This window comes from Leopardus geoffroyi, chromosome D1 (genome assembly GCF_018350155.1).
Source record: "Leopardus geoffroyi isolate Oge1 chromosome D1, O.geoffroyi_Oge1_pat1.0, whole genome shotgun sequence".
Taxonomy (NCBI): Eukaryota; Metazoa; Chordata; class Mammalia; order Carnivora; family Felidae; genus Leopardus; species Leopardus geoffroyi.
Genome location: NC_059329.1, coordinates 107,587,848 through 107,602,852, shown reverse-complemented (window position 1 = coordinate 107,602,852; position 15,005 = coordinate 107,587,848). Strand labels below are relative to the sequence as shown.

The window sequence follows — 15,005 nt, the reverse complement described above, 5'->3', positions numbered from 1 at the left end:
ACTTTCCCCGGTGAGGGTCACGGGAAGGTGGGGCGGGCTGTGGCTGAAGCCTTGGGTTTCGGCAGAGAGGGGACCCAGGCGTTGTAGGCGGGGGTCAGGGGGTGAGGGAATGCTGTGGGTCACCGGACTGTGTTTGGTGCCTCCCTGGCCTTGACCTTGACTCAGCCTCAGCTGCCCGCTAACGAGGCCGGCAGGAGCCCCCCCTCCCTCCCCCCTGCACAGAGCAGAGTGCTGGGCTCTGGGGCTCAGGGGTGGGAATGGGGGCGTGCCAGGGGGCCGATTGGACAGAGCCGCCGTGGTCACTTATAAACTCTTGTAACCTTGACCAGGATACACCTCCCCTCTGAGCCTCAGTTTCCTCTTCTGTAAACCCTGCTGGGAGAGCCACGTTCCCCCCTCCCCACCCCCCCCCGAAGGTGATTGAGGGGATGGAAAAGATTCATGAAAATGTGACAAGCCGTTGGAATTCAATAAATGGTGGCTGTTATCACCGAGGAAGTGGGCGTTTGAGCTGGAATTGATTTTTTAAAAATATTTAACCCACCTATTTCCACTGAAAAATAGGTACAATAAAACCAGGGAGCCATTAAAACAGGGACAGGAAGAAACAAGGGACATGGGAGGACACTGAGCTGGGCGTCCAATAAGAAGGTGCCCCGTGCACTTGGCCACACCTGGGAGCTCTTGGCCTGGATGCCCATGGCACGTGCTTTCCACCCTGCCAACCTCTGGCCTCGTTCCTGGTCGTGGCCCCCTGCTCAGCCCTACCACCTGCCACTTGATGCTGGTGTCCTATGTACTGAGAGACTACGGTTCATGCCCCCCTCCCTTCTATTTTATGCCCTTAGGGGGCTTTGGGGGTCAGCTTGGCTCCTGGCACCTACCCTGGCCCTGCCCAGACGACACCTCAAAACTAGGCCGGACAAGTCTGTGGCGACTGGATGTTAAGGTGGCTTTGAGCTTCCTGGCAGCCAGAGCAAGATGGGGAATAAGATTTTACTTTCTATAACTTCACATTTGGAAATCAATTTATTCTTGAGCTTGATGCCTCTTTCTAGTCTGCCTTTTTTCTCCATCTTCTCCCTCTATCACCCTCATCAATGGTTCTTTATTTCCCCCACGGAGACTTCGTACCTCGCTCCAGAGCCCACCGCCCCCGCCTCCCCACCCCCCCGCCCCCCGCCCCAGCCTTGCTCTCCGAGTCTCTCCAACACAGCTTTGCTTCTGACTTGCGAGTCCCCCTCTGCCCTCTTGTTTGTCGCTGTCCATTCCCGTGTCAGCCGGCCTGGCCTCTGGCCTTGCCCAGGCCCACTGGGTCTGCCTCTGCGATTTCTCTCAGACGAGCCAGTGACTAATAAGGGTTGCCCCCAGGGGGCCAGAAAAATCTTTCCCTCCTTAATATCAGAGTTTAAAAATGTGTCACCATCGATTTGAAGGAAAGACTTGTTCCCGCTGAGAAAAGCGGCCGGAGATTCGTCTCGCCTCCGGAATCACACAGGCAGTTGCATAAATTCCAGAGCCACCCAGCGCTCTCCATGCAAATGCTGACTCTCGGCCCCACAGCCAGTGCGAGAGCCCCTCGGAGGCTGCCCCCGTGCTTCCGTGGGCTGGCACCCCACTTCCCCACCCCTCCAGGGTCCCGAAGAAACTCTGGGGCTCCTTTGCAGGGGGGTGTCCCTGGTTAGCGGATCCTCGCTTCTCTCTACCTCTTTGTGGTTAAGCTGGAGGCTGAACGACTTCCATGCCACGATGTGTTTTCATCCTGGAGAAGAAAGAGAATGACTTCTGGGAGGGGGGGGGGCCCCACAGGCCCGGGGGAGGTCCCGCCCTTACCTTGTCTGTGGGTCTGTTGGTTGCACCGTGGATCTTACCCAAAGCTGGCACCTTCAGTGCCTGAATGCCCTGTCTCCCGACCTGGCTTCCCTTTTGCCTGGAAAGACTGTTGGGGTCATTTGGTCCTTCCCACTACCTCCAGGGAAGCCCTCTCCTCTGCGCCTGCCCCTCTGGGCTCCGTGGTCACACCTGGCCCAGCCTCCTGCCCCCGCAGCATCAGACGTGGTCCCGCCCTCATCCGGCAACTCTCTGAGCCCAGGATGGTCATCATAACGATGAGACAAGCTGAGCCGGGAGAGGTGGCTTTGCTATTCCTCCTTTCAGGGTGAGAAGCAGTGATGCAGGGCTGTTAAGTGACGTGTCCCCAGTCAGGAAGCTTGAACCAGATCTCGCTCTGTATCCTGGTCCTTTCCACTATGTCACATCACCCTTGAATGAATGAATGAATGAATGAATGAATGAATGAGTACGTAAGTGTGTAAATGAGTGAAGGGAAGGGAGTGGGCACGTGCTAACCACTTATGGTTCTAGGTGTCCTCCTGGTTAGTGGGCACGTCGTTGGCCCCGGATGGAAGGTGTTTGGAGAGCTCGGCGGGGAGGGCTGAGCCTTACCAGGGCCCCCTTGACACCCCATTCCCCTTGTTATCCAGAGGTCACGGAGGCTGCCTTTATGGCAGCCTTGTTTGCCCTCCCAAAGGGCTCGCCCGAGCGTGGCGCAGAGCAGGGTGATGGGCTTGCCCACCAGGTCACCCTCGGCATGGACATTCTCTCCTGCTCTAACTACAGCGGGGTGACCTTAGCCGGCGCCCGACGGTGGCCTGCAATCTGCAATCTGACCCTTCTGCCAGGTGCTTAGCGGAGGCTGGGCGAGGGAGGATGCCACTGAGTCTGGCCAGGCTCTTGGGGAGCTGGTGTGGCCACGGGCGGGGGAGTCAGAGAGGAGGTAAGCTGGCAGTTCGCGGCCTCCTGGGCTGCGGTGGGCCCCTGGGAACACGTGCTGAGTGGCCATTTACCACCTGGTTCGAGGAAGCCTGAGGGCTGGCCCCGTGCTGTGCCAGCCCCAGCTGCAGAAACGGCCCCGCGCGGGCTCCTGGCAGCCATGACTCCGGGAAAGGAGCGGCCTTACTTTTCCTGGCTCCCTAAACGTTCGTGCCTTTGTAGGCTTTCGAAATCAGTTTTATGGGCTGTGTTGTTTGTCTGCCGAAACATGGAAAGCATCGGAGAGAAAATAAGCCACGGGGCCGCAGGTCAGGTGGCAGAGGGTGAGGGGGCGGGGCTCCGAGGCGTCCTCTCGGGCCTGGGTCACCCTGCAGGAGCCGTCACGGCTGGAAGCGGGTGCCGGGATGGCGTGTGTCAGAGGGGGCCCTGGAATTCTGCTGGGAGGGTCAGCCTGAGGCTTCGGGCCCTGCCCCTTTTGCTGGGTGGCCCCCACTGAATTGTCCTTGGAACAGTGAGTGTCTGCCCTTCCTCCCGGATGCCCAGCTACACCTGCCGGCTCCCCTCGGGTGCCAGCCACTGGCAGCGTAGACTTCTCAGTGTAAGTAAAAAATAAGCCCTCGGGGCTGTGCCAGCTGAGATGCAGACCTGGCAGGGACTGTCACCTGCAGAAGGCGCTTTGTCTTCTGACAAAGTTGGCCATTTGGGAGCTGGATGAGTGTAGAGAGATTCAGTGGAGGCAGCCAGAAACCCATGCAAATCTTCCTCCCTTTCCTGGGACCAAGGGACCCTCGCGGGAGGCCCTGAGGGTCTGCCCCAGGAAAAGGCTGCTTCTCCGCTTCTCTCTTAATATGTGAAGAGCTCCTACAAATCAATAAGAAAAATGGGCAAAGGATGTAGACAAGCAATTCCCGGTAGGAGAAAAACAAATGGCCGGTAAACAAGGGAAAAGATGCAGAACTTCGCGAGTAATCAGGAAAAGGCTAATTGAAATGAGAGACATCATTCTTCACTGCCCGAGAGGCAGAGGCTGGAAGTGTCGATACTGGCGGGTGAAGCGGCAGCAGGAGAGCGGCCCTTTCCTGGGCTCACCCGCAGGCAGCCTGCACCAAACCGGCACGTAGTAGGAGCTTGGAAACACTTGCTTTACGCCAGAGAACACATAAGAACTCTCCGCTCCCAGTAGATCTCAGCAGGGTCACCGCCACGGCCTTTCGTGTCCCTGGCTTAGCCCGCTTGCCACTGGGGATGCTCCTGGGGGGTTTGGCTCCCCTGCCGCCTGCCCCCACCCGGCCGCTCCCTCATCCTGGGTCTTCCTGGGCCCCGCCCCTCGTGTGTCTTCCTGGGCCCCGCCCAGGGGGGGGGGTCTTCCTGGGCCCCGCCCCTCGTGGGTCTTCCTGGGTCTTCCTGGGTCTTCCTGGGCCCCGCCCCTCGTGGGAAGGTGCCGCTTCCTGCTGCTCTGCTGGGCCTCTGGTTTCAGGGCTCTCTGTAGCCCCGTGGCTGGTGCCGGAGGCATACCGCACAACGCGTAGCGGGTACTCACAGAGACCAGATGGAAACAGGGACCCCCCCCCCCCCTCCAGACTTGGGCAGCCTTGGCTGTTATCACGGCTTCTTGCAACACCCTTGGGAGCCTCGATGTGGGAAAGGTCTTGCCCCAGTAGCGCCCTTGGCTCTCTGGATCCTGGCTGGTGCACCTACATCGCCTGGCCCCAGAAGCTCTCCTGCCTTTTCTGGTTTCCTCTCCTACCCTCTCCATCCCAGCCCAGATCAATGATTTCGGGCTTCATAACTGCATGTGCTCTCACCCCTTCTGGCCTTTGCACAGGCTCTCCCCCCTGCCAGAAGCATTCTTGATTCCCACTTTCACCGGGCTGGCGCTGGTCACACTCCAGGTCCCGGCTCAGCTGTCATCTCCTCCAGAACCCACCCCACCCCCCCCCCCGACCTGGGTTAGACCTCCCTCCCGTGTGCTCTACAGACGGCCGTTCATTCAGCTTCGTGTTCCTTCATTCAGCGGGTGCTGGGTGCCGGGCTGCGAGGGAGATGTGGCTTAGGTGGCTGCGATGCCCCCGGGAGCCGGGACACCTGTAGTGACCTGACCCTGGGGCAGACGTCCAGAGGGTCAGGAAGGCGGGAGGCAGGAGCACCCCAGACAGGGGTTTGGGGGTGGCTCGGCTTGCTGCACGGGGAACAGGGAGGCCAGAGGGAAGCTGGGGGCAGCCCAGACGCCCTTTGTCAGCCTGCTCCGCGAGGGCAGCTCTTATCTGCAGAGCACAGTGTGGCCGGACCACAGTGGAGCTGCCTTTGATGCAGAGCTCAAGGGGGAGAGCACGAGTCATACTTCAAACGGCTTTGGTCGGGGAATCTGGGTCTCCGAGTCCTTGAATCATCCTCCCACCCACCCCTTGTGCACCTCCCTGGGCAAAGCAGGCCAGCAGGGGAACCCGGGCCCGGGAGAGACACCAGCCTGGAGCTTGGCTCCCGGAATCCCTCCCTTCCTCCTGCTCCTGAGGCCCAGCCTCCTACCAGGCGTTTCTTTCTGGTCCCCAGGCTGAGGTGGGCCCAGCCCTCCTTCCTTCATTCAGAATATGATGAAGACCAAGTGTCCGCCTCTAAGAGGTGTTCAGTGTATGGTGGGGACAACAGGGTTACAGCACAGGGTATGAGCGCCTTGATGGGGAATCCAAAGTGCTGTGGGCTGGTCAGGGAAGGCTTCCTGGAAGAGGCCTGCCTGGGGAGGCCTCCTTCCCAGCAGCGATTTCTGGTGGGGGCTCACTCGTGCCTTTTCCTCCAGGCTCACAGACCCTCACTCAGGCCTCCCCTGGGGGCCTAGGGGGCCAGGATTTGGGGCAGTGGGAGGATCCTGGACAGACCTGGTCCCAAACGAAATCTCTGCCACTGCGGCCTTGGGCGAGCTTCTTAGATCTGGGCCTCAGTTTGCTCATTTGAAAATGGGGATACGTGAGGTTGGAGCATGGTGACAGATGTCTGGTGCCTGGCACCATCGGGGGCTGTGCTGCCTTACCTCTCACAGATGGGTGCCCCTTTAGGAAATCCCCCCCCTAATTATGAAGTTCCAGGTCTGGGCGGCCACACGGAAAGGAAGCACATTCATTAGGAGACCCAGGCACACAGCCCAGCCTTGCCAAGCATCTTTCCGTGCCGACTCCCGAGGACCACGGCCTCGCTGAGAGCACATCTCCCGCGCCTTCCTGGTGACAGGTTCCATCTGCCAGCCCCCGGGGAGTCGCTGATTCGGTGGTGGTGGTGGCGGGGGCTGCTCAGGGACCCGCCATCCCTGGTGACAGCCCCCCAGCCCTTCACCCCGGGCTTGTAATCTCAGCTTTAAGGAGGATTCCAGTCCCTTTCTCCCGCCCCACCACAACTAATCCATTTGCCAGGGACCCGATCCAAGAGAAAGCTAATTAAAGAATTTCTGCTCTTGGCTCAGCCTGGACTTTGAAGATTCCCCTTAGTCTTCCTGGAGTATCTGAAAACAGGTGGAGAAGGGGGGGGGGTGTCAGAAAGGGCGTCGGATAAGACCCCGCTAGCCTCCGTAATAGGCTTAATCCCCTCCAAAGTCAGCAGGCATCAAACAGCCCTCCAGCCATCACTGCGGAGAAGGGGCTTGGAGGACTTGGGGCCCTTTGTGACCCTGTGAGCCCCAGACCACAGAGGGCTCCCTGTCCTCGCGTCCTGTGAATGGGAGGCTGTGCATTCCCCCAAGAGTTTTGGGGACCGGGGAAGGGGAAAGGCAGAGCACGAACCCCGCACCGCCCGTGCTCCAGGGCAGTGAAAGGCACAGGTCAGCGGCATGGAGGAGGTCCTGCCTCGAGGCTTGCTGCGGCCACTGGCACGTAGCTCAGTGAGGTGGGCTCCCGCCCTCCCCGCCCCTTCCCTCTGGTGCCCCACATGCCACCGTCTCCTCTCTCAAGCGCTCGTTTGCCTCTCAGAGATTTTAATCAATCAATCCCAAATATTTGCTCAGTACCAGCAGCACGAGAGCCCCGTCGGGCAGGGGACTTTGGGGCCCCACGCGGTGCAGGGTCCTCCATTTAAGCAGGGCCTGGCACACAGCAGGTGCCCAATAAAGACTCGATGGTGGGGTTGGTTGTAGTGGCTGCTCTCACAGGGCTCATGCTATTGCTGCCTTCAGAAGACGCCTGCCGCGTCTTTGGGGGATCAGTGGTCTCCCAAATGTGGGGTGTGGGATCTCAGAGCCTGTCTCCCTGCCACCCTGAGCTTTGGCCCAGCCTGATGGAACCCTGAGGAGAGGCAGGGCTGTCCGCTGCCACTCCGCGCCCCCCAATCACCCCCTCCTAGGCTCCTGCTCCCCCGTTTCCCTCCGCAGTGCTGGGGGAGGGGGGCAGGGAGCATTTAGACCCGTAATCCCCCAGGTAGGGACCTCGGGGGCCACTGGCCTGCATCAACGGAAAGAAAAATGATAAAAACCTGCCACTGAATTCTGGGTGGCAGTAAATTACTTAACACCTGAAACAGGTTGAAATGTGGCCGCTGTGGCTTTTAATAAGCCCATCTCTGATGCGGCCGCTTCCGCGAGGAGCCGGCCGGGTCTCTTCTCGAGGCATAATTTCATCGTGGCCCAGGCTTGGCAATGGTGCAAATAAGATTTCACTTCCCCCGTAAATCTCCGAGGGGGAGCGCCAGGATTTCATTTGTGCTGTCAGTTAGTGGCTGGAGAGATCCTATTTACTTTGCCGCGGGAGGAGAGGGTCCTTCAGAGGTGCTGGATGGTGGCGCCGGCCGGTGGGGAAGCAGGTGCTGACGAGCGGGCCTGAGGCGTGGCCGAGGGCAGGGGAGGCGGCCAGCGGCAAGGCCGGGGGGGGGGGGGGAAGCACACCGGGGTTGGGGGCTCCCGAGAGTAGCTGAGCAAGCTCCACCCAGTCCTCCTGATGCAGCATTTGGGGGTTGGCTGGCTGCCCTCTGATCCACCCGGGGGGCCTCCTAAGCAGGGTGCTAAGAACTGGCCACAGAACTTGGGTGTGGGGGTGTGGTTTGGGGTTTGATTCCTTCCTGGGCTCCATTGCCTCTTCTCCAGGATGCTCGGTGAGGTCAGCAACGCCTCCTGGGAAGTAGGGGCGCGGGAGGAGGGAAGCTTCCGGAAACTGGTGGTGGCCGGGCAAGGGCAGGGTCCAGGTTACGGGGTGTAGTGGCCACCCTTTGTCCTATCTGAACTGGAACGTTTAGTCCCCCATCTGACCAAACAGGTGGAGTTGGATCTAAGAAGCCAAGGCCCTGGGTCTTGGGATGCCCCTTGGCCACAGGGCAGCCATCTGGGGTCTTACCCCATACCTGCCCGTAACCTCAGTGACCTGTGAGTCCTGAGACTTCTTTGGGGAGGAGAGGGCCAGAAGCTGCTTGGCTGGAGCAGGGCAAGGCAAGCCCCGAAGCTGGGGGCCGGGGCCAGGGGGGAGGTTTCCCATCTCCCAGGGTCCATTGGAAGACACGATAGGGAGACAGGGGCTCTTCAGGGTCAGTGGGTCCCCTCCCCCACCCAGAAGTCGTGTCCCCTTGAGGGACCGGCAGCCAGCTCTGCTTGCTGTCCTGTGAGGACGGAGCTCGCTGCCTCTCAGACCATCTGCGCCTTGTCAGAAAGGGTTAGTTAACGTTTGGAAGGTCTTCGTTCTATAGACCTGAAATACAGATCCCGGAACTTCCCCCACAGGTCCTGGTGAGTCCCTCTTGTGACCCTGTCTGGGTCTCCAACCCCTGAGGGCACTTATTGAAGCCTAAGATGCCCCCATCCCCGCACCCTGTCCTCCTGCAGCCGAAAGCTTGGGTCAGCCTGAGATTGCCCGTAGCAGGTTTCAGAGAGCAGGCTGCAGACGTCGGCTGTCTACGGTTGGGGTGGTCTGGGGAACAGACCATTTGGAGATACCTGAGCCTCCTTGTGAGAAGTGCCAGCCAACTTAGTGCCTGGCTCTGTGCCTGAGGGCCAGGGATGCTGAATAAATGCTGGTGTGTGTGTGTGTGTGTGTGTGTGTGTGTTTCTGCACATGCGCGCGCGCACGTCAGGGATGGGGGCCTACACTCCCTGACAAAGTGGAGGGGATCCCAGCAATCTGTACCCTCCGAGGAGCCTCCAGCACGCATCAGCAGGGTCAATGCTGTCATGATGGTAAAAATAAGAACGGTGAGCTCTTACCATACACTCATTTTACTGAGGCAACAACTGAGGCACGGGAGTAAGTGGTGTAGCCCCGGAATCCAACCCACTTCTGAGGGATTCCGAGGGCCTGTCTGAGGAGCCTCCAAAACAGGAGTGGCATTAATCCGGTTGTTCCCAAATGCATGTGACCGTGGCTTTCTCCCCGGGGCAGAAAGTTTATTAGCTCTAGGCGCTAAGGAACACAGTTTGGGGACCCTAACGTCCTGCCCCGGCTTGAAGGGAGCCCTGCAGGTGCATTGGTATTCGGTGCTGTCTCCACTGCGTACTGGGGGCAGGCCCATTCCTGCCTCATCCCCCGCCCTCTACTCTCCCTGCCCTCATCAGGGGGAGGGGGAGGGGAGAAGTAAGACCACTTGGGCGAGTCAGATTATTGGGGCTCTGGGGCTGCCAAGGGCTGCCCCTCCTGGGACTCAGCATTGATCAATTGATCCGTTGGCTGATTTGCTGGTGTTTATTGACTTATTCCTTCACTTCACGGCCACGGGTGCCTCCTGTGTGCCAGGCAAGTGCCCTCTAGGGACCTTAAGGGGTGACTGGTGAGACCAGCCAGCCAGGGGGCCCCCAGCGAGGGAGGCGCGGGAGCTGGTCGCCTGCACAGTGTGCGGCCCAGGGTGGAGCTGGAGGGGGCGGCCTTACTAGACACAGTGCCGGCGTTGAACCTTCCAGGGCCTTCAAGGGCATCTGAGCCCAGAAAATCAGCAAGGCACAGACCAGGAGCTGAGTCAGGGCAGGGCCTGCCTGGGGAGTTACTGGTGTGGCTGGGCCAGGGGACAGGAAGCAGAGCCTTGCAGAGGGAGGAGCACAATTGGACTTGTCTTCTCTTCCGTCTCAGGCCTCCTCTCTTGCTCCCTGAGTCCTCCTCATCCGAAGAAACACCTTCAGTGGAAACATGATTCCCCAGAGACCCTCCCCCCTGGTGGCCCCGGGCAAGGCCCCCATCTCCCCCGTGGGGGTTCCTCCCTCTTCCTCTGTGAGGCAGGAAGGATGCCCCAGTCCAACCGTAGCACACAGTAGGCCCTCCATATATATATCTACTGACCGGCTGGCTGACTGCGCTCTCAGGTGCTCTAAGATCACTCCGCGGCCCTGGAGAATGGGTGTCGGATGAGAAAGAGCTGGGTGGACCCTCTGTGCACCCACTGTGCACCGGCTCTGAGCCAGAGCTGGAGGAACGGACCCTGTTCCCTCTCCCAAAGGCCACACCGTGTGCTGCTCTTTGGAGTGTTCTCCCTTGGCTGGCTCCTGCCAAGATGGGAGGTGAGGGCTAAGAGAAGGTGAGGAGGGAGAGGGATGCCTGTGTCACCCCAGCCGCGCCACCCATCACCAAGGCACGTGGAGAAATACCTTCGCTTCCTTGGAATATGAAGGGAAAAACTCATTAACCCATATCCAGACACGCACTCAGATCTAAGGCAGAAGTAATGAGTTCTTATTTTATGTTAAATTTAGCAGAAACTGCCATTGTTCTCATGGAAAGGCATCTTTGTTTTTTTTTTTTTCCTTTCTCCCCCTCTTTGGGGTATGAGATATCACATAAGGCTTAGAGACTGGTGAACGTGGGGGCGCATCTAGGAGACAAGGGGGGGTCTGGGTGGGTGGGCAGGGGGAAGAACCCAGCCCAGCGTCCACCAGGTAGAGGAACAGCCCGTGTCTGCGGTGCCCGTGCGCGTCCAGTCTTACCTAGGGGCCCACGTGGGGTGATCCACGGCTCCCACAAATACATGTCCACGTGGAGACCCCCTGGGCGTCTGCCTTCAGCTGGCGGTCCACCTTCCCAGGACCAACGGGATGGGGGCGGAGGTCCCTCCTCCCCGCGGCAGAATCATTATCTTGATCCCGACCGTGCCCCAGGGAACTTAGCCCGGAGTCTCCGCTCTGTGCCAGGCCACCACTCCGTGCCGGTGGGACCCCCACCAGCAGAGCTGAACCCCGGAGAGGAGAGGCCCGGGGAGCGGCGGGGGCCGTCGAGCCCACATGTGCCGCAGGCACCTGGCCCCTGGCGCGCCGGGCCCCAAGCCGAGTCAGCAGCCGAGATAACTGTAAAAGTTAAATCTTTCTATTTATTTCAAGAAAGGACAAGGAAAGTGGACTTGGACATCTTATATGAAAACAGACAAACAGAAAAAAGGACCAAATAGTTAATCACATTCATCTCAACAGTGAAGTTGCAAGGCACCTACGAGAAGGAGGCCAGAGGGCGGTCCGCAGTGCACTTTGGTTTGTGTTGTTTCGTGGTGGGTGTCTGGGTGTCTCAGTTTTCCGAAAACCCCCCCGTCTGGGGGGGGCGAGGTCGGGAGCGAGGCGGGCAGGCCCGGGTCTCGGGCGGCAGCAGGCAGCCGTGGACGTGGTCCCATCGCTCAGCCCCCCGAGACTGCTTTAGCCTTGAGAGAGAGAGAGGGAAAGGACAAGGAGCGGGCGGCCGGGTGGCCTCACAGGGCCCATCCTGCGGGTGAGGAAGGCCGGGGCTTCACGGGGAAGCGAGGGCGGCCGGGAAGGCAGAAGGGGCCTTGGGCACCGGCTTTCCAGAGACCGGGCCTGCCCGCCCTGTGCCATCGTGCGGCCGGCCGGGGAAAGCCTGCCTCCTGGAGCGCAGGGACCCACCCCCTCCTCCCTCCCTGGCCCTCTCCTCCTCTGACTGCTGGAACCGGGAGCCCCCTGGGCGAAGCGCCGGGTGGCTCCAGAAATCTTTACAATACCAAAATGAGATACAGAGAACCTTTTAACATCGGGCAAGGGAACTGCTGTTGGTGGCTCTTAAAAAACATTCACTCTGCAGTGCCCACGCGTGGGGTTTTCTTTTCGTTTACTCTTCCCCTTTACCTCCTGGCTCACACCTGCCTGGTGACATTCATAATCAGCAGGCGGCCGCTCCAGCCAGCCGAACCGTGCGACCCTGCTACGCCTGTGGCGCGCCTGTGTTCACAACCCCGCAGCCTCCCCCGCCCTTCCACACCATCTCTCCCCATCTCAGATGACAGACCCTCCAGTGCTGGGCTATTTTGCCTCCTCCCCACGGCTCTCAGCATCTCTTTACGAGCCGGAAGGCACCAGGGCCCTCCATCCAGAGAATCCCCCCCCCCCCCCCCCCCCCCCCCCCCCCCCCCCGTGCTGCAGCCTGGCGCTGGGCCCTGGACGCCAGGGTGGGTTTCTCAGCTGGGCCGGGTTAAAAAAATAAAATAAAATAAAATAAACACCTAAGGCCAGCTTCGGGGTCCTCTGTCTGCCTCCTGGGTGCCCAGAACCTTTCGAAAACCGGGCCGTCCGGAGCTGGGTGGGACTCTACAAACAGGGCCCCTGCACAGGGCAGGTCAAAGTGCCCCGGGCGGCCCGGCTCCAGGGAGACGAGCGTGTGGCGGCCCCGCGTCTGCTGCGGCTTTGACTGTTGGCTCCTGTCACATTGGTTTTTCTGTCTGCAGGAGAAAGCCAGGTCGGTTCCTCCAGATGGGTGGCTGGGTGCGCAGGGCTTCTGGATGGGAGCGGCAGACAAGGTGGGACGGCACCCAGTTCTCTGCCCTCCTCGTCACCCACCTGAGGCTCCAGCTGGGAGACAGGAAACTGAGTCACTCCCGGCTGGCTGCTAGATCTCGCCAAATGGCGGGCTCTCCCCCTCAGGCTCACAGCTGGTGATCGGTGGGGCCAAGGGACCGCGTCTGAGAGGAAAAGCCGCCTAGAGGAGCCCCTCCCTGTGCTGGCTGCGGTGAGGCAGGGGCAGGATGGGAGGGAGGCCGTTGCCAACACACGCCTGGGCCCTCTGACCTGAGCCCGAGGGGGTGGACAAGAAGGGAAGGGAGGATCAGAGAAGAGAAGACAGAGCACCCCTGTGTGCCAGGCGCTGTGCTGGGCCTCAGGGACCCGGCACAGAGGAGCATGGGGCTGTGCACCCTGATGGCCATAAAACAGATTTAGGGGCGGTGGCAGTAAGGACCTTCCTGCAAAGACTCTCCAGACTCGGCCTTTTGGGTTTTCAGGTGGAGGGTGAGGACAGCGTGGGTAGGTGTGGGGAAGACGGGCCAGGGCACGGTGGTGGCCACAAGTGCCTTAGGGGCTAGCTTTGCTAGGACGTGGGGACCTGGTCAGCCCCCCGCACAGGGAACCGGGTGCCCTCAAGCATGCCCAGACTGCCCTCCCAGCATAAGCGGGGCACTTTAGTAACAGGGTGCGAGGGGGCAGTGACAGTGGTCTCAAAAAGCCCAGGGCCTGCCGGGCTCTCCAGCGGGGAGCAGGGCGGGAGCTGCCCCCAGACTGAAGGTGTGCCGTCTTCAGGGGCGACATGGAGAAAAGCCTGGCTTTGCCCCTGCGGCATCGGGGGCCTTAGGCACACCTATCATCCCGCTTACAGTGAGAATGCGGGTCTGACCCCAGCAACAACAGAATTTCCAAAACCAGAGAGAAACAATATATTAAAAATGCAGAGGTGGGGGGAGTAAGGGGTGGGGGTGGGGGGGACTCAAGAGCCAAGGGAATCTTTTTGTGAGTGTTTCTAAAGAAGCAGGCGTGGATATTTCAGGCAACTACTTGGACCATTTCAAAAGAAATGGTAAATGCTTAAAAACACAGAGTGAAAAATGCCCCAGGCAGCCGTCAACCTGGCCGGGATGGATGGATTGAGCCGGCAGTGCCGAGTGCTTTGAGTGGGAAAGAGAGCCCGTGGTGGGACAGCGGAGGTTGCTCAGCGGGGCAGGGGCCCTGGCACGGAGAGCAGGTTGGGGGGCAGGGGTTGGCGGGGGCAGCCTGGGACCCGCCGCAGGGGGCGGGTCACCCTCCAGCCTCCAGATCCAGACTCTGAGAAGGAGTGCTGGGGTATGCACTTCCTCTCCCGGTGCCTCTTGGATACTGAGGATGGGACCCTGGCAGCATCTCCAGTGGCCCCAGCAGTTCTTTGACGGGGCTGGGCCACCTGACGGTGGGATGGCCCTGACCTGGGGTTTTTCAGGGGACACTGGTCGTTTTGAGCAACCCAGTCAACATCTCTTGATATCTTCCTTACGGGGTCCTGGGGTATGATAAAGTAAGGGGGGAATGATAAAGTAAGGACCTTCTAGTCAAAGAACCAGGCTTTTGGCCGAGGCAGGAAAATAATCTGCCACATCCCCATCAAGTGCTTGAATGCTCCCAGGGACAGAGGGCTCACTATCGAACTCCTCTGCTGGCCCAGAGTTTCTCTTCCCTGACCTTCAGCGTTCCCTTTATGACTGGCCCCACTGCTTTCACCGCAGCACCGAATGAGTCACAGGCCTGCCCTGGGACAGAAAGGAGGCAGAAAAGCTCATGGCCCCAGAGTCTTAGCCTCTAAGTAACTAGCCTAACCACTTCACCTCGCTTTTCACCCCGAAGGCGGACAGAACCTGGAGGGCAGGGGCAGAGCCTCTGCTGGGAGCTGGGACTGCTTCTGAGTGACCTGTGTAGGTCAGACGTAACCGCCCCCCCCCCCCCCCCCGCCGGGCCCAGAGGCCCCCTGCACGAGGCATTGGAGGAAGGCAGAACTGCCTTCCCTGAGGGTAGTGCTTGAGCCCAGGCTCTGTCCAACGCAGCACCGTTTCTGAGCACTCCGGCCTGCATGGTGTCGGCCGCCGTGGACCCCCAGCTCCTCCTGGGGCTGTGCAGGGGCAGCCCCCGAGCCGGGCCGGAAAATCCCCGCTTTGCACAGTGCCACGGGGGGCAGGTTCATAAAATGCGAAAAAATCCCCCGTTCCCTTCACCTCCAAGGAGTTTAATCTCTTCTAATCAATTTAGCAGACTCGCTTGGTTGTAAACGGTAATGATTTGCATTTTTGAGCCTTTTTATCCCTCCTTAAGAAAAAAGATGCCTCCTCTGTCTGCATTCTGGAAGGCCTGTGCAGGGCTGTGAATTGCTTGTTAGCACTCACTCTGGCGCCAATCCAGCTCGGGGCCTCCGCCCATCACCTGCACTGATCTGAGTGCAGGGAGGGGACATGGACGCCTGGGATGGCCACAGCTGAGCCTGGCTGCGTTCCTGGCCCCGAGAGCAAGGTCTGGTCCTTGGGGACACAGGCCGCCGTGCACCCTGAGGCCCCTCCTTCCA

The 15,005-nt window shown here is 59.9% G+C and overlaps 1 protein-coding gene across 1 annotated transcript in view; it reads left to right on the top strand.

Annotated features, from left to right (window-relative positions):
- The window catches only part of MACROD1 (mono-ADP ribosylhydrolase 1), a 144,788-nt gene that overhangs the window by 22,568 nt on the left and 107,215 nt on the right, over positions 1–15,005 (top strand).